Source organism: Colius striatus, chromosome 1, assembly GCF_028858725.1.
Source record: "Colius striatus isolate bColStr4 chromosome 1, bColStr4.1.hap1, whole genome shotgun sequence".
NCBI lineage: Eukaryota > Metazoa > Chordata > Aves > Coliiformes > Coliidae > Colius > Colius striatus.
Window position 1 is genome coordinate 179,669,777 of NC_084759.1, and position 18,421 is coordinate 179,688,197.

The 18,421-nt window shown below is 46.1% G+C and overlaps 1 protein-coding gene across 5 annotated transcripts in view; it reads left to right on the forward strand.

The window, feature by feature from the left end:
* The first annotated feature begins 4,217 nt into the window (after positions 1 to 4,217).
* Positions 4,218 to 18,421, forward strand: part of FOXP2 (forkhead box P2) — a 417,694-nt gene continuing 403,490 nt past the window's right edge. For all 5 annotated transcript variants that reach the window (XM_062017501.1, XM_062017492.1, XM_062017511.1 and 2 more), the window contains exon 1: positions 4,218 to 4,595. The gene's annotated coding sequence lies outside the window, so the exon portion shown is untranslated. The remainder of the gene's footprint in view (positions 4,596 to 18,421) is intronic.

Consider the following 18,421-nt stretch of genomic DNA (forward strand, 5'->3'; position numbering starts at 1 on the left):
ATATTTGGATCAATGCTTATTAAACCATGTATGCCTTAAAATAGCAACTGTGATAAAATAATGCTTAATGTGATGGTTTTCGTGGTTGTATTCTGTGAACATCCCTACCTGCATGAGCAGCAGCAACTGGCCTCTGAAATCAAAAGAACACCAGTACCCAGAAAATCATAAAGGAAACATTCCTCCCTTCTCAGTTCTTTGGTTGCTGTGGCCAAATGGCCATCTGCAAGTCCTTTAACAGAAGAATTTAGAAAGAGATGAAGTCTGAAGAGGAGTTCTTACAAGGACACGGTAGGTACCATGTTTACACTGGGGAATACAAAATTGTTTTATGTTTCCACTAGGGATTTGTTTACAGCTCTTGAAATTTTAAGAGTCATCAGAAGCAGCGTTAGGACATCACAGTTTTTTTCCCAGATATTATTCCAAGATGTATTATCTTTTCAGGGGACAGCATTGCAGAATGATGGCTACACAAAATGAAATAAATGGAATCCTTTTTTTTGGTGGTGTTTTGGGATTTGTTTGGTTGGGAGCTTTTTGTTTGATTTTGTAGTGACTTGGTTTTTTTGGGGGAGGGGGAAGTTAATTTATAATTCACAGAATCAAAGAATCTTAAGGGTTGCAAGTGACCTCAAAAGATCATCTAGTCCAACTCTACTGCCAGAGCGAGACCACCTGGAGTAGGTCACACAGGAACTCATCCAGGTCCACAACCCATCTGGGCAGCCTGTTCCAGTGCTCCGTCACACTCACAGTGAAGTTTTTCCTTGTTTCTTTGGAACCTCTTATATTCCAGCTTGTATCCATTGCCCCTGGTCCCTTGGATATCACTGAGAAGAGCCTGGCTCCATCCTCCTGACACCCACCCTTTACATATTTGTAAACATTATTGAGATCACCCCTCAGTCTCCTCCAGGCTGAAAAGCCTTTGCTCCCTCAGCCTTTCATCATAAGGAAGATGCTCCACTCCCTTCATCATCTTTGTAGCCCTGCACTGAACTCTCTGAAGCAATACTTTTTATGAATGCAACCTACTGAGGTTGAGAAGCACTGTGAAATGTGGGTGCCTGTGCATTTTGAAGGCCAGCTGCTTGGGGCCATTAGGTGTCAGAAGAAACCCTTTGGCCTCACAAGGTGTAAGGAGGCAAGCAGCAGAGGACAGGCTTGTTTGTGATGGTCATCATCGATCTCCTGGGCAGGCTTGAACCACCTTGGGAAACCTGCTCCCACAAGGGGGTAAGATTTATAAGTGAAAGAGAAAAAAAGAAAGTTGCCAGCTCTCATTAAGTTTTATTAAACGTCTGAACTTTTGTAGTCCCAAAGCTTAACGACAGATGGTGGTGTAACTCCACCAATTTTGTAACGTCTCTTTTTCACTTTGATATTGTAATACTGGTTCTCCTCGATTTGACTTCGGTTAAAACCAGCATTTTCTGCTCTTTCTCAAGTGTCTCGGGAGCTGGGAGCAGGGAGGAAGGGCAACGAACTTGTTTAGAAGCGGGGTCTGTTTGTTTTCTTGCTCGTTTTCTAAACAATCCTAATGGAAAATGCCAATCTAATAGACACCTAACTCTGCCAGCTGCACGGAGAAAATACATTAAATTAATTAAAGGAATACGGTTTCAAAGCGGTTTATTTCAAGCAAGAAATATAATACAATTGTACAGATGAAATCTCGAACCGTAAAAACAGGAACAAATAAGACGCACCAGCCTTTTTCATTAGAAAGCCAAGGTATATTTTACACCCTAATTGTTTTTAAAAAGCCCCAACCAACCAACCAAAAGAGAGTGGTGAAAGTGTGTGTTTGTTTAGCTCTAATTTTGCGTGGGGCCGACGAGCCGTAAAGACCTGAGCAACGCCGAGTAATTTAAGTAGTCCAGCACCATGTCGTTCCCCATGGGTTGTTACCCACTCGCGAGGGAGGCTTTCGGCGGGGGCCGTTTGAACGAGGTGGAATTTTACATCTCCTGGAAACAAAATGCAGCCCAGGCGCGGGGGACGGCGCTGGCGGCGCGAACAGGGACCAGGAGGAGTGAGGTGCGCGGCCCGACGGCGGCGGCCCAGGGAAGGGCAAGGGCCGGCCTGAAGCGGAACCGGCGGTCGCCGTCTGCCGCCGCTACCGTCCGTCCGTCGAGGCGGGCCGCCGGGGACGCCCAACGAAGTTAGCGTTGCCGGTGCGCCGGGCCGCTTCGCCCCGCCGGGCCGGAGCCGGGGGCTCTCCCGTCAGCAAGTGTGCGGCACGGAGCCTTCCGCTCACTCGACGCCGGCCTTTGGCCACCCGCCCCGGACGGCTCCTGAGGGATGGCCGCCTCTTCCCCCGGGACGCGCCTTCCCGCCCGCCGTGCCCGCACGGGAGCAGGGCGCGGCGGTCTTCGGGTCGCGCAACCTGCGTCCCCGCGGCGCCCCGCGCCCCTGCCCGCCGAGCCCGCCGGCGCCGGAGCCTGCGGGGCTCGATTTCGTTTGCAGGCCGGCTGGGAGCGAGGCGGAAGGCCCCCACCGTGTCCCTCCTCGCCCCGCCGGCTCCCGGGTCGTGGACCCGCGGAGAGTGGCTGTCCGCGGAAACTTTGTCCCGCGCCGCCGCGGCTCTGCGGACTGTGCGGCGAGTGTCACCCGCAACCGTTGCGCTCTCAAACGGCCGCGGCAGCGAGCAGTTCCGCAGTAACCCGTGCGGCGGGGGGGGGAGACAAAAGAGTCGCGAGTAGCAAATAAATATATTTTACGACCACCCATCGGCAGCGCCGCGCCCCCGCGAGCCTGCCCCGGCGCTGAACTTTCACCTCGCGAACCCGGCCGCGCCCCATTGGCTGCCCGCCGCCCCGCCGCCGCCCCGCACGGGCCCCGCCGCCGCCCCGGCCCCCGGCCGGGCCCCGGCTCCAGCCCCGCCGCCGCGGGCGGGCAGGCAGGCGAGTGTGCGGCGCGGCGCGGCGGGAGCCCGCCGAGTTACCGGAGTTGCGGCGGCTCCGCCCCCGCGGTAGCGGCTCCTCCACACCGCCCCCCCAGTGCGGCTGGGGGCCGAGCGGCCGGTAGCTCTCCCCCGCGCCTGAGGCTCGCCGGCGCTCCCAGGAGCGAGCGGCACGGGGCGCGGCGGCGGCGGGCGGGCAGCTTCCCGCTTCGCCTGGAGCAGCGAGCGGTAAAGTTTGTGGGATTTAACGTTTTATTTAATTCTGTTAATTCTGAGTGACAGTCACTTTTGATTTGGGTCCTCAGCGGGTACAGAGAGCCTTTCTAATTCAGAGCTACACGGAAAGCGCAGAGCCGGGGTATCCGCGCCGGCACTAGGCGGTCTCGGAAATGAACAAAACCCACGTTCCGCTCGGCCGGTGCGATGCGCTGCCCCGAACTCACGAGTCCTTCCTCCCGAGTGCACCGCGCCGCCAAGTGAGCGAGAACCGTGGCTGGGATAGGGGAGAGGACAGGAGCAGCTTCTCCCCACTATGTCCATGACGCAACCAGCATTTCCAACTCTCCTCCGTCCCCCCACTCGTGAATAACTTAAGTGTTTTTTTCCCTGGAGGGAGAGACAGCTCCCGGGCCGCGGTCGCTTCCCGCCGCGCTGCCACGGACAGCGTTCCCGCTGGGAGTTCCCGCTGCGGGCGGCCCGGGGGCTCCTGCACCTTGCTCCGAAATGGCTGGGGCGAGAAAGAAAAGTTTCGTGGCCCACGCGTGGCCCCTCAGCAAAGCTGCCGCAGGCGGCCAGGCCTGCCCCGCCACGCCGGCTCTCTTCTCACGCGTGTCCCCCAGGCCTGCCTTCGCGCGAGGGCTGCGGCACCTCGATGGTTGCCAGCAAGCTGCAGACAGCCGGCACTGCCAGTACAACACACGGCTTTGTTTTCTGCCCGTCTGCTAAACTCGTTGTGTCTAACGGAGCCGGCAGAGAGGAGCGGCAGGAGGGGAGAGGGGGCGGGAAGGGGGCAGCCGCCGAGAGCAAACAACTTCCCCGACGGGTTGTTTACATAGCAGGTGGACCTGCCGGCCGCCGCAGGCCGCAGCAGCCCGCTCAGGTGGGGAGCAGGAGCGGGGCCGAGGCCGGGGCGGCCAAGGCGGCGCGGAGAGGCGCGGAGCGGAGCGGGGCACGGCCCTGCGCGTCCCGACGCACTTTTTTTTTTTTTTGGTTGCCATCCCCCCTCCGCTGCTCCCCCCCCGCGCATTATTAGCACTTCTGTGCAGGCCACTTCGCGATCATGTGAGGGCTCCCTCCTCACTCCCCTTTCTCCAAAGGAGTCGGTGTGTGCAGCGGCGGGTTTCTTTCTTTTTTTTTTTCCTCTTTTTTTTTTTTTTTGCATTCCCAACAAAACACATACACAGAGGCGGCACACTCCGCACACAGGCGGACCCGCACGCCGGGGGAGGGAGCGCGGCGCCGCCAGCGCGAGGCAGCGCCAGCCGGCGGGAGGGCGCGAGGCACTGCCGCCGCTCCGCTCCCGCGGAGGGCTCCGCTCCTCTCCGCGGTGCTTCGCTCCCCTGGCCCGTGCGTCCTGTGGCGGTTCCGCCCGCATAGACTTTGCATGTGCGCGCTGCCGTGCGCGGCTCCACTCGCCTTTTCTCTCGGTGTCAGCTCGCCGGGACGCCCCGCACCGTGTCTCCTCCCGGTAAGTGCTACCCCCCCCCCCCCCCCCCCCCCGCACACCCGTCTCCTCCTCCCCCCGCTCCCCGGTGTGACTTGCTACTTCACTCGCTCCCACCCCCCCACCCGCCGCCACTCACTGACTTGCCGCCGCCGCGGGAAAGTTTGGCCGCGGCCGGCGCGGCCGCAGGAGTGACATGTGTCAGGTCTCCCGGCACCCGGGGGCACCGCTCCCAAAAATGCAGAGCCAGTGGAAGAGCGGGGGGGCCGCGCTCGGCGGCGAGAGGCTGCTTGTGCCCCGGCCAGACTTAGGGCTCTGCGTTTCCTCGCGCGGCGGACCGGACCGGCTGCGGGACCGGGCCGGCCGCCGCCGGCAGGGAGGGCGCGGGTCGGAAGGGCCACCCTCCGCCGCACAGCGCCGCGGAACTCGCCTCCCCACGCTCCCCCCCACCCCCTTCTCTCTCGTAATTAAAAACAAACAACCTGTAGCCTCGCCGTATGGGGACAGAAGTGCGAGGCGGGGAGGGCTCGGGGCCGGGCTTCCCAGGGAACATGTGTCGGGGCGGCTCGGCCATCCTCGCCTCGCCTCCCCGTTTGTGTTGCCTTTGCCCCCGTCTCTTTTTATGTTTTTTTTCTTTTTTTTTTTTTTTTTCCAAGACCTCCACAGCAGACAGCCCGGGTGAAGAAACGTGTCACGTTTCTCCTTTGTGTGCTGCCCGCCTGCCTGCCTCCGTGCCTGCCTGCCGGGGCAGCGGCTCACCCCTGGCCCCCGCCTCGCTTCCCGCCGGCCCGCGCGGAGGGGCAGCCGCCCCGCGGCGCGCCCCCTCTGGCGTGGGCGAGGAGGCGCAAGGCTGCAGGGTGACCGGGGGCCGCCGGGATGCCCGGCGGTGCGTGGGGAACAGCCTCCCTCCCAGGCCCACCCCCAAAAAGACAAAAGAAGGCCTAAACCTAAGGATTAATAAATAATGATGTTAGAGCCGCGGTGTTCCGGAGGCGGCTGGTGCGTGGGGGCCTTCCCTTGAAATCGGCTTTTGAAATGCAAGAGGACTGCGGGACCTGGAAAGTTTTGAAAGTTTAATTTTGAGGAGAGGGGCGAGGTAGGGCGCCCATGGCTGTGTGGCACGCCGGGGACTGCTCCTTGAGTCAGGAGTGCCAGGGAGGAGTGAAGAGGGAAGGGCGAGCGCCGGCGCCCGCTCGCTCCCCGTTGTGCCGTGCCGAGCGCGGGATGCGCGGCATGCGTAGCTCCCGGCCTCCTTTACTCTGCTGAAAGCCGTTTGCCACCCATCCGAGCTTGCGTGGCGAAGGTAAAGACAGTCCGTGTGGCGTTTGTTGCTCCCTTTCCCGCAGCTCGGCTCGTGTCGGGTTCGGGAGGCTTGCGGGCCCGTCTCGCAGCGCAGCCCCTGGCCGAGTGCGCTGGTGAGGTCTCAGGATGGGGTTTCTGGCGGAGGGGCAAAGCCTACGCTGCGGGAAAGCTGGCAGTCCAGGCAGGAAAACACTCATTTAAAACTTGCTACAGTAGTCCGACAGAGAGTAGGCTGCTGGAGTATTCTTAGGGGAAAAACCAATCTCGAAAGTAACCACCTAAAATTTATAGTGTCAACATCTGTATGTAGAGAGGGCAAAATTGCAGATGGGAGAGCACGCAGTAATCTACCTGGGAATGACTTGTACTTTTAAGAAGCCGTGTTTGTTTTATTACAGAAAGACACAAGTTCCCCTTCCAAAGGGGATTTCTCCATGTCTTTTCCTCACATGAAAACCCCTATCCAGAACTCACTCAGATGAACGTGAATCTGTGCATCAACATCAGTAGGAATTGCTCCGTTGGCTTAGCAGGCTTGGATCGGGCCCTTGGAAATTTTGTTACCAGTGTAGGACTAGGAACTTGTGCACGGTGTCTGTATATCCATGTTAAATTGAGGAGGAGGGTGGGGAAGGTGTCAAAGGCAAAGTTTAAAGAGATTTTGGGAGGTTGGTTTTGATTTTTTTTTTTTGTTTCCAAGCTAAGTAATTTAAAACCATTAAGGAAAAACATTACTGCTAGTAGTATTACTCTAAAGAAAATATGATGAATTATTAAATTGGTGTCTCTAATGCTACACTAAACCCTTTTGAGTGAGATATAGTTTTTAGTGTTCAAATTAGTGTTTATTTTTAATTTAAGGTTTTTCCTGACTATAGTAATTTGTTCATATTAGATACAGATATTGAAAAGACACTAGTTTTGCAGTAATCTGTGATTTTAATGTAGTTCTCACAAAACAGTAGTGCTCTGTAGTGTTTCTGTATGCTTAAGTCATTCATTTAACTAACTCAGAATATCAGATCACTAAACGCTTGAGGGAGTGTTGAACATACATACAGCATTTCTGAAACACATACAGTAACCGTCATGCTAAATGATAGGTCACAGAAGATAAGTAATTAGACATTCAGATTCGTTTTGTAAATGTATAGCACCTGAGATGTACTGCTTCCTGTGAGGCCTTGGTGTAGGCTTTGAGATTTAACAGTAACCTTACCAGGAAGCTTAAGCAGAATCGATTGTATAAATATTTGGTTATTTCTTTGTTCTCAGTTTAACCTCAACAATTCTTACCTTTTGTCAAAAAATCTTTGCTACAGTGAAGTGTTTATAACTTTGAGGGAGAAAAGGAACCAAAGTGTTTTGTAGCTTTCTATTTAGAGAGGATTTGTGTAAAATTACGCAAGAGTCTATAGGGAACAACAAATTAGAGTTTTTCAAGTGTGAGGAAGAGCAAAAGAAGTACATCAAGTTTGGAATATTTTAATTAGTGACTAGATGATACTATTTTAAAGCTGCACTAGGGTTTGTACAATAGTCAAGTGTTTAGTTTCATAGACTTTTAAAGTGACTGATTTACTGATTTTTTTTTGGGTAATCATCTGTTGCTTATACATTTTTTAAATGCTTTCTGTAATAGAATGTGTCAAAACAAATACTTTAAGAGTAAAGGTTTATTTCCTTAGAAACATTCCTGTTGGGACTCCGATATATTTTTAGAAAAAGTACTTGTTGGACTCCAGTGTATTTAAAAAAAATTACTGTAGCATAGGCTTTTTTTCCCCCTGGACTGATTTACGTGAGCTAGAATAAGCTTTTTATATTCTGAGGAATATACCTGATTCAGCATTGCATGCACAGGAGTTATTCAAGGCTAGTGGGCTGAAAACAATAGAAAACTTCTGAGATGTGATTGGTGTTGTGGCAGTGTTTTGCTATGTGTCACTGAAAATGTCACTTAACCTCTTTGTTTTTCATCATCAAAATGTGAGGGCTGGTATTTATCTTTCTGATGGGGTGATTAATTAATATTTCTTGAACACTGAGTACTCTTTTATTCTGTCCCTATTTTTACCAGGTTTATTTTGGAGAAATTAAATTCTAATGGTGGTTGAAAAAGAATGGTTCATGAGAGTCATCATGTTTTTTCTTTGTGAGTCAGATCGTGAAGAGGTCACTTGCTCGTTGGAATTGAAAATGATTTAGGACATAGGTCACTGAGAAGCACCCATGGAATGATTTTGACTAGAGAAAATTGCAAATCACGGTCAAACTGAAAAGTGCTATCAACTTTGTTGCAAAATAATAATTTTTGGTACATCTGAACTGATTACTCTTTTTAAATTTTGTGACAGCTAGTGGGTCTAGAAGTAATGCAAATGATCTGTTTTTTTTTAACAGCTGCTGTAGCATACCTCTCAACTAATCCTTGTTAGAAGAAATACTTGTCATTTAGATTCCCATTCCCTGTACTGTTTTGACTTGAGATCTTTCTTGATTGTATGTGTAAATTAGTGGCACCAGAAAAAAAGCGAATAAAATAGATGAAATTGTAGAAAAGGTTGGCTGTAATAAACTAACCTCTTAAATTAAAGTTAATCTTAAAATTCCAATTATGTAGTTCATTGTTAGTTGTTTGGAGCTTTTCTTCCACATTCACTCCTTCACAGAACAAGTGTACTTACTGTATTATAATCATTTCCAAGGGTAGTTTTAAACTGAAATTTCAAAACTTCTAGATTGGCATAAAAACAAAGAGCAGTGCCACAAGTATCATTTAACACTGATCTTCCCCCCTCTCCTTTTCCAAGGCTCTCAGTAGTTAAATCATACTTACTAGTTTTTAAAATCTTCCAAGATGTTTACTGCAAATTATAAGAGGCATCTATCCTTTGATGCAAGATTTGCATCTGTTTTGGCTTTTCTGCCTTACCCCCGCCACCCCTGTGTCTGCTAGGTTTGTGTTTTAAGGGCAAGACCATGTTTTATGTCAGAAAGCTGGATTTCAAAGCACCAGCAATAGCTCGCCTATGCTGTCATCACTGAAGTAGCTGAAAATAATCTCTTTATGAACAGTTGGTATGATGTTTTTTGGTTCACCAAGGAGTGGTTTGGGATGGTGTTGGAAAGTAAAGTTTGAACTCTGAAGGATGAGTTATGTGTGGAACTGTTTAAAAACACGATTTCAGTTCATGTTCTACGGAAAATGAAATTAAAATGTTAAGCTCATCATATTATACTATTAGCCATCTTAAGTCTTTTAAGTAAAGTGTGGAAGTTGTTGAGGAGAGAGAATAAGAACATTGCAGGCTTAACTTTTTTATCTGTTTAGTTAGTTACTTCTTCTTTGTGCAAACAGTAATCACATGTCTAGCTGGAAAGGGTTTGGCTGCAGTTTGTTTCTTATTTAAATATGTATGTTGGTCAGGCTGGCGGCTGAGGGTAAAGCCGATTCCCTTGGATATCGTGAGCTGTACCCTCGACGTGCTCCAAGTGTGGGTGTCTCTTCCCCTCTGTCAGAGGGCTTCACTGTGGTGGTAGGTAACACGGATGGCTTTCTAATTAATCAGACTGTGTCAGGGAACAACAGGCAGATAGGTTTATTCAGAGTGCAGAAGGGACATTTTGTGCCCTGTCTCTCCCCTGCCCACCCCCTGTTACTGCATGATGGCCCTTCTGGGGTGGAAGGAGTGACTACATATCTCCATAATGAAACCCAGGCCCTTTGGGGTTCATGGGATGGCTTTGGCTTACCTGCAGAGCTTACTTGTTTAGCAGGAGACTTTGATCTTCTCCCTCCTTCCTGTGGACAGCAAATACTGAAAGCAGGTGGTGGGGTGTCTGTATTTTGAGAAGTTTCCAGCCCATTAGTGGTTGCAGAGTCCACAGAGGCTCTGCACATCCTTTACTCAGCGAGCTGGTCCTTTGGACCTCTGCTGTGCTTTAGACCATGGCTGCAAATTGCATCAAAGTAAGTATTTCTGTAAATTGCTGATCTCAGTCCCGTTTCAGCTAGTTTGCCTCCAGGATGTTGTGAGGATGACTGAAATTCCAGCAGGCTTGTACCAACTTTGTACCCGTGAGACAAACTCTTTACTATTGAGCTCTAAATTGGAAATTTGTTTGAAGAGTGGCATTTTGGGGTTAGGTGGTGTATCGTTATATATAACCAGAAAGTTGTTGTTTTTTTCTAAGAACATTATTTCTTTGGATAAGTATTTACACTGTTGTGAAAAGTGTAGTGTATCTTTTAAGACTGATGTTTTGATGGTGATCCTGTTAGAGTAATTCAGTTCTTCTCTTGCAACATTTCCATGTTACAACTCTGGTCAGAATTTCTCTCCTAAGTAAATTTAAATACTGATTTATTCTGCTGTCCAGCTTCCTTATTTCAGCCTAAACCAAGATGATACATATTTGAAACATACTAATGATGTATTTGATGAAATTTGAAGTTATATATTTGACATAATTTGTCATATTCTGTTTTTGACACACACGTGTTGAAACAGTATGATCTTGGTGGATATTACCACTACAGTTCTTTGTGATCTGTCTGTTGAAGGATGGAAGGAGAACGACTGTGCAAGTTTAACGTATTGCATTGTCTGACAGGACTAAATTGGTTAATTCAGTCTGCAAACTAAAGAACTTGTGCTTAGATAAACAATCTCAGAGTTGTCAAGTTATTTCAAGCATAAATACTGTGCTAAGGATCTATCAGAAGTTGGGTTTGAATTTACTCAGGAACAACAAAGAAAATTTAAAAGAGGTGAATATCCCTAAACACCATTTAAACCTTGTGATTACGTCAATGCTAAAGTCTTCCTGTAAAAAAAACCGACTCTCAATTATGTTCTTCATTTTTCCTTTTGTAAGCCTTACTATTGATGTTGAGGAGGCACATTATTCTCCTGGAATTGCAACCCACCTAGTAAAACAAGCGGTGGGTAATACCCGTGTCATAAAACCTGTAGCTGACATTTAAGTGCTTGGAAATTACATCAGAAACTGTCAAGTTTTACCACGTACAAATAATGTAGAGGAAATTTTAAGGGTTAGTGGTGAGAAGCCACAAAGAACTTTGGAAAAGAGAGGGACAACACACAAACAATGGAGAGTTGGGGAGTGCTGTGGAAAGAGGCCAGAGAAAACATGTGGCTGGGCAGAAGCCAGAGAAGGCACAGGCAGTGCTGCTGGGAGGTGGGCAGCCACTCTGAGGATAGTGGCTCAGGTTTGCAGAGGAAAGAGTGGTGTCATTTTTGTCTGGTAGCCCATATACGAAATAATTTTTTTTCAGCTTCACTTCATTGATGAGAAGAAATACTGAACTTTTTGCACACCGGTGTTAGACACGCGGTCAGGCACAGATCTGTCAGGCAGCAGAGTAGTGCTGATGTATGCTGTTGACAGTTGAGGCTGTAGGGTGCTGTAAGCTATTTTTAAAATTACTTAGGTTTTGCTAATTCCACTGTCTGTCTTTGGAAACTTATTTATTAGTTGTTGCGTTGAAAGTTGATTTTTAATGACTGCAAATCGAAGTATTACTTTCGTGGTGTCACAGAGGAGAGACAGACCTCTTTTGAAGGTACTCGGGAAGACAAGTGTACAGAAAACAGAGGCTAGTATCTTTTAGAGTCTAAAACACAGTAATTGAAATATTTATGATTCAAGGCACTTCTCGGTGAGAGAACACAAACAGGATTGTGGTTTCATTATAGTACTTACAGTATTCTCATGACCTAAAAATGAAAACACAAAAACCTAATGCAGTCAGGTGTGCACAGACTACAGAGATATGCATAGCTGGCAAACTGTTGGGCTTTTCACTTGTGTCAACATGTTTTTATCTTTGTAGGAGGACATATTTAATTTAATAAGGGATAAATTATTATCATTTTTACGGCATGGTGAATGTAAGAGGAAGGGTGCTGACGACTCTGATGCGTGGCTAAAATCATTCTTCATTGAGAATCAGTTAATGGAATATAGGGGTACTAAAACTGTAAAAATATTAGGATGGTGCTTTGCTAGAGATCATGAAATGCCTTCACACAGAAATTCATTCAGACTCATTTGTTAGCAGTCTTGAATGCATTTAAATTACTTTTAATGTTGTGGTGATGACTGTAAATTGTTCTCGGTACACAATAACTGTCAGCGTACATTGAAGAACATGTATGGTCAGTAATTCAACAGATAACTGTATTGAATATACGGAAGAAGTTTCCTGTGGTGTCACAAATCCTTTCACATTCTTTTGCCTCAGGAGGGGAATAAAATGTGTTGTCACAGAAACTTTAATGTATTTGGTGTTTAATTTTATTTTGAGTGACTGCCATGTTGTAAAGGAGTTAAAGATGTGTTTAGCATTGGATGTTGCAACCAATCAGTTCTTTGGCCTCTGTTTATTGTTGACCAGTGAAGGGCATGAAGTATACCTGAACAGCTAGAAATTTATCTTGTGAACTATGGTAATGGCAACCTTTAAAAAAATGTTAATTGAGGATTTTTTCCATTGTGATTTTTTTTTTCTTTTGTATCTCGGAGACAGATTGTGCTTTCAAGTGATCATAGAGAAGCCAGGAGAGTGGTGAAACTGCCAAAATATTTGTGTATAGCTTCAGGACACTGCTGGGTGGGGAAGTTGATGATTGCTGAGATGTTTCTCCTCCTCAGTGGTGCAGCCTCCGGAGCACAGTGTGCATGTTTCTGTGCCTACATGTGTGGCTGCACAACGGTGCAGGGCTCCTGTGTCCACCCACAGCTTTCTGGGAAGGAGGCTATGTCCTTTTGAAGGAAAGTGAATATACTGGATTGATTTACTGTGTCTCAGGTTATAGGGCAGAAAACATCCTAAAGAAATGTGCAGTCAGTAAAGATAAAAATATTCAGTCCTTTGCTAAAACGGTGAATGTGCTCCAGGAGTGATATTCTCCTGGGCAAGAGCTGACCATGCTGTAGGGTGGCTTTCACAATGTACAAAAGATATTTTAAGAATTGTGCTGGAAAAACCTGCCCTTCCAAAATCTTCCTAGAAAAAAATGGAGAGGATGCTTCCACACTAGGCTTGAATTTGTTTCCAGACTGAGCATGACTTGCAGCATTGTTATCTTGCTTGCAGCTGATCATCCCCAGGAGTGGCTGTAGGGTTTGAGGGTGCTTAGAGCAACAGTGAGGTCTGCAGTGGAGGATGACAGAGCAGCTCACACAGCTAGTGACAGTGTGCTGCCTGGTGAGAGCCCCTGATCAGACTGACCTTCCTGGCTCCTGTGGCACACAGATACTCTTCTTGCAGCTTGATCTGTTTCAGACTTCAGGAGAGGATGGCCTCATACTTGTTTTGAAAAATCTCTCCCAAGATCTTCAGCCCTCATTTCAGATTTTCCTGAAGTTGATGTGAAGACTCGTTATTTGGGCTTAGACACTAAGGTGGATTGATGCTTGGATGCGTTCTTATGTTCCAGTGCAAAACAGACTTCTGAGATTCAGAAGTTACTGGCTACTTAACTGTTCTTCAAAACTACCTGAAAAAGCTTTGACAAGTGATGGACTGCAGACTGAGACAGATGATGGACTGCTTGTGCACATTTAAGCCAAGTTCAAGTGTTTTCAGTTTTCCTCTCAGTACAGGTTCTTACACTGTTCATAGGCTTTGAGCAAGTCATCACTGAGATGAAAAACCTGTATTCAAAGTGACTTTTCATAATATTCAACTACTTTTATGGGTTCACTTCCGTTTATGCAGTAAATTAATCTTAAAAAATACAGCAGTCAGGCACATCATTGGTGAGGATCCAAAGACCTATGAAAAAGAGCTTCCTTAAAAGTTGAACAAAAACACTTAAGTCAGTGGTGTCCAGCCTAATCAGCCAGGCATGACAGCCAAGCGTGACATACCTTGTGCTGGGGCTGTAGGGTGTTGTATGCTGCGTGATCAGCAGTAATATGCATATGCAGCAAGTCTGACCCTTCCCGGGAGCTTTGGACTTGCAGCATAGTGGATAAGCACTATCAATTCACTACATATTCTTCTAGGAAGTGTATAGGTGCAGGTTGGACCTTGGTCTCATTTTTTGAGAGTCTTCCCTCCCCTTATTATTTGGTTGTTGCATGACGGGAGAGTTCCTGTAAGATCTGAGAAAGGTGGCAGATGGAGCAAACTGCATGATACTTGACCAGTCCTCCCGAGGTGCAAGCTGCACACTTGCACATTAAATCTTTGTGTGACTCAGTAGAAGAATACATTTATATGATTAAATTATGTGCAAAAATGGAACCTGATGTCCTGGACTGAACTAGAGGTCTAGTTTAACCTGTGTTTCAGTACAGGTCTCCAGTAGCTAGAATTAAATTTTAAACTATTAGCCTTATTTCAGATAGGCACTTGTACATTTTGTGAATCAATAATGCTTGTATCAAAACTTATAATTGTACTCCCATATCATGTAACTATAGTTTTATAAATGCTCAATAAAATTTCCTTTAGCTGAATTTCTCTTCCATCTAAATCACAGATGAGTGGGAGCAGAATGTGACTGTAGACTATTTAAGATATTTTTCTCATTGTCACCTGTGATAGTACCATGATTGGAACTAAGGAATTGGCAATTGCACAATCTTTATGTTGCAATCCAAACTGACACAGCCTGGAATGCTTTGGTAACAAAACAAGACACAGACCCGAGCCTCATGCTGCATGCTTGGGAGGGAGTGAGCCTACTCCTCTTGGAGACCTCTTCCTGCATTGTGGTGAGCTGGGGGGACCTTCCTGGAGACATGGGAAGAGGCAGTGAGGTGAGTACTCAGAGAGCCTGTCAGTGAAGACACCAGTGGCTCATGGTGTGTGTGGGTGATGGTTTGGGTCAGGCTGCAGGGATGGCTGCTTTGCTAAGCTGGGGGGCTGTGCTAAGAGATCGCTTCTTCTTTGAGGCCTTCTGTTTGGGATGGGCTCTTTTTTTTTGTTTCTTTTACTCCTGACACTAGGAAGCTTCTTTGTCAGGAGGTGATGTTTGGAAGAAACACTTTTAATCCATTTGTTTTCCTTTGGTGGAAATAGTGAGTCACTATCTAGTGTCACCTTTACTGCTCAGATTGCTGTAGGCACAGTGAAACTAATGTTTCACCCTGCTGCTGCTCTGGTAGGCTCTGCAACAGCTGATGAACTTGATCTATTACTCCTGGCCTTCACCGCTGAACACAGAGCAGTATATTTGCCCGTGACTGACACAGTTAGATCTATGGCCATGAGATATCTGGTCAACTCTTGAAGTCTTTACCTTTAGCATTAGCATTAACCCCTCAGGGCTCAGCTGCTTGTGGCATTTAAAGCATGGCAAGAGGTTTTATAGCAGAGATTTGACTCAGCAAGACTTGTGCTAACTCTTGCTGAAGATACGAAATACAATTTGTAGCTTATAATTGCTACCTAATATGATCTTGGACCCTTACTTAAAATCCATTTAACTGATACTGTACTTTCTTCATAAGGTTATTATTGGGAGCTAACCTTTTCTTGTGTTGTGGTTAAATGTACAATGTAATAAGGGTGTTTTTTAATGTGTTTAAGAGTTGGAAGATGTGTTAGAGGTAACCTTTATGCAGGGAGTTCTATACAGTTGTAGTAAGAAGAGGGATATTAAAATCCTGAACATTAGTACCATCTGAATGTAATTTTTTCTTTTTTTGTTTTGTATGTGCCTGTTAGCAGAAGATGGTACAGTATATTGAGAAAGTCTGTTTTGTTCTCCAATATCTTTCTTACCAGTAATTATCAACCTAATGCAAATTACTATCTCCAGAAAGTTTTTGTACTTTGATGCATACAAAAATACAAAAAGCATATCGGGTACAATAGACAAATCACAGTTTTTTCTTTCTTTACATTTCAAGGAGAGCAACCTAAACCCAAGATTTTAGGCACAAAATGGAAAGCTTCCCAGAAATCTTTGCTTTTTGTGTTTAACTTTTGATAACCAGGCATGGGTTATGTCTGTTGGAGGTCTCCAGATATCACTAGCTTATAAGAGAGTTGAAGACTAATTTTCCTCAATGACAAAGACCGGTATTTTTGTTTATGTCTATGGATCTAATTTTGTCTGCTTTTGATTGCCTTACAGAAATTCAGATTTGTTTAGAGTTGTAAGTTAAGTATTTTCCCTTCGGAGTTTTTTATTTTGATTTTTTTAACAGGTGTCTAACTATGCATGTAGATCTTAAACAGTGGTTAAGGCAATGAAGTTTCATACCAGAAAAGGAGTCAGGAAAAGAAACAAACCCCGAAAGACTGCTTAAACAGAGACAGATAAGTGTGGACAGCCTTTGTTAGGATTTGTGTTTGCTTTTCCTTCTGATGGTGTAGAAAGTTCTTCTCTTACTGTTCAGCCTTTCCTCTTTTCTTTTTCTTTATTTTTCCCTGATTTTCTTTTTGCCCACTTTTTCATTTCCCTTCCCTTTGGCCTCAAGGGGGCATTGTGACTTGGAGAGGGAGAGGGGTTTGCACATGTCTGGCTATCGGTCTATAACTGAAAAATACTTGTTTTTCCTATTTTCAGTGAACTACTGTCAGGGATGAACATACCAGTAAGGATGTAGTGAGTGAAAATGGCCTTAAGAAAAACAAATATTTTTTATCTTAAGTAGCTGGGGAAGGGGGCAGCAGTCATGGCTCATGAGGTTGAAATGAACTGTTTTTAACATTGTGAAGAGTGATGATGATGTAGACAAGGTGCCATCCTAAAATTTATAATTCTTGGCTCATATGTAGACTTCTTGTGGAACTTTATGATGGAATTGCTTAATCTCAGTGCAGTAAAGATAAATTCATTAATGGTTATGAGGTGTTGATATAATTAAGTAGAGAATGCCAACAAATTGCTTTCTGAAGCTAAGTGACTGTAAACTCTGATCTTCCAATTTAATCTATCTGCTGCTTCCCATTCACTTGCTGAAAGGCTTTGGAGACTGAGAAATTAGCCCTAGTCTAGGCATCATAACTGTGAGAATTGAGTTCTTGAGATCTTTGGATGAGGACTGAAAGTGTTTCGTCTGTATGAGTTAAGACTGGATGGACAAGGAAAAGCAGAAACAGGTTTTTACATTGCCTGTCATGTTCAGAGATTATGATGTTTCTCTCTAACTACCTGGATTCTGGACTGGTTTGTGATAACCCTGACTCTCTTACATGGAAGAAAACTTAAGAAAGTAACCACCCAATGAAAGAGATATTGTCCAAATGAGAAAAAAATGAGCTAGGCCTATTTCTTTTTGGTGAAGTATTACTCACATCTGTCTTTTTGGTTGATCTAAACATGTTATCATTCTCTCAGTAGATGGTGATTTTTCCTAATTAATTACTTCACTGTGTACAGAAGTTATTTCTGAGAGAAATTAGACACCTCTGAAATTAGCCCTTCACATAAAATATACGTCAACTGCATGAGGAAGAAATTCACTTTACACTTTTAACCTTCAATCTGAAGAATGGAAGTGTATGAGAAAACACACTATTTAGGAAAAGTGTGGGTTGTTTCTTTGTAGAGAGTATTCCTCATTTAATGCACTGTTGGCTGTTAATTTGCTTAATACTGTGTCAAGGTTTAACTTTAGCATAACCCTTTGAGCAAAATGAACTTGAGTCATGATGGAGGTAGACAAGAGATGCAAGAGCACAGTTAGACAAGGCAGAAGTACGGGATTCAGTCTGTCTCTCTGGTGTGTCACACACTTTATTTGGGGACTTCAGTGTGCTGTGCCAGAGATCTCCTGAGGAAGAGACAGAGCCTGTCCCTGTCCTCTGTGCTGGTGCCTGTTACTGGTGAGCTTCATCCTTGGCTCAGCATTTTGTGTGTGTCTGTTGCTGTGGCCAAGCCGCACCATAGGAGTGACTGAGAGCTTCCTCCCTGCTCTCCCCAGCCAGCCAGTAGGTAAGGGTCTCTCCTGGGGTAACGTGTTTCCCTCTTCTCTGACTCAAGTATCCACCAGCACAAGCTGGATTGCTTCTCAGCATGATCAAAACCTTTGTTTCACCAGTGACCATTACTCACATCTTGGGGTCAGAGATAGTCCAGTTTACTCCTTGAACTGAGAAGTACAGGGCTGCAGATGGCTGTGTTGGGATGAAGATGTCTGTGCCTGTGCATAGGACTGTGATTGCTGGTGCCTCATCTGCAACAGCATTCATCACCTCAAACTAGATAGACAGCCTGTTGCAGTAGGGTGACTGGGAAATAAGCAACGTGAATGGGAAAGGCAGGTGAAAAACTGGTGGAGAGTCATCTTATGCTGGCAAACTTCAGTGTTTCTTTTGGCTAACTAGTTTGACATAGATTTCAAAAGCCTAGTGGATGAGCTGAAGGGACATCAAGCCAACAGGATGAATGAAACAGTTTCTCTGGGCTTTGCTGCAAATTAGCTCTTTGTCTTCTTCCTTGGGCAGCATCAAAGTCAGGTACTGAGTAGGCTACTTCCTCTTCCTGAGTTACTGTTTTGGATTTTATTTCAAGATGATAGTGCCATGCATATCCAGTAAAAAAGAAAGGGAATAA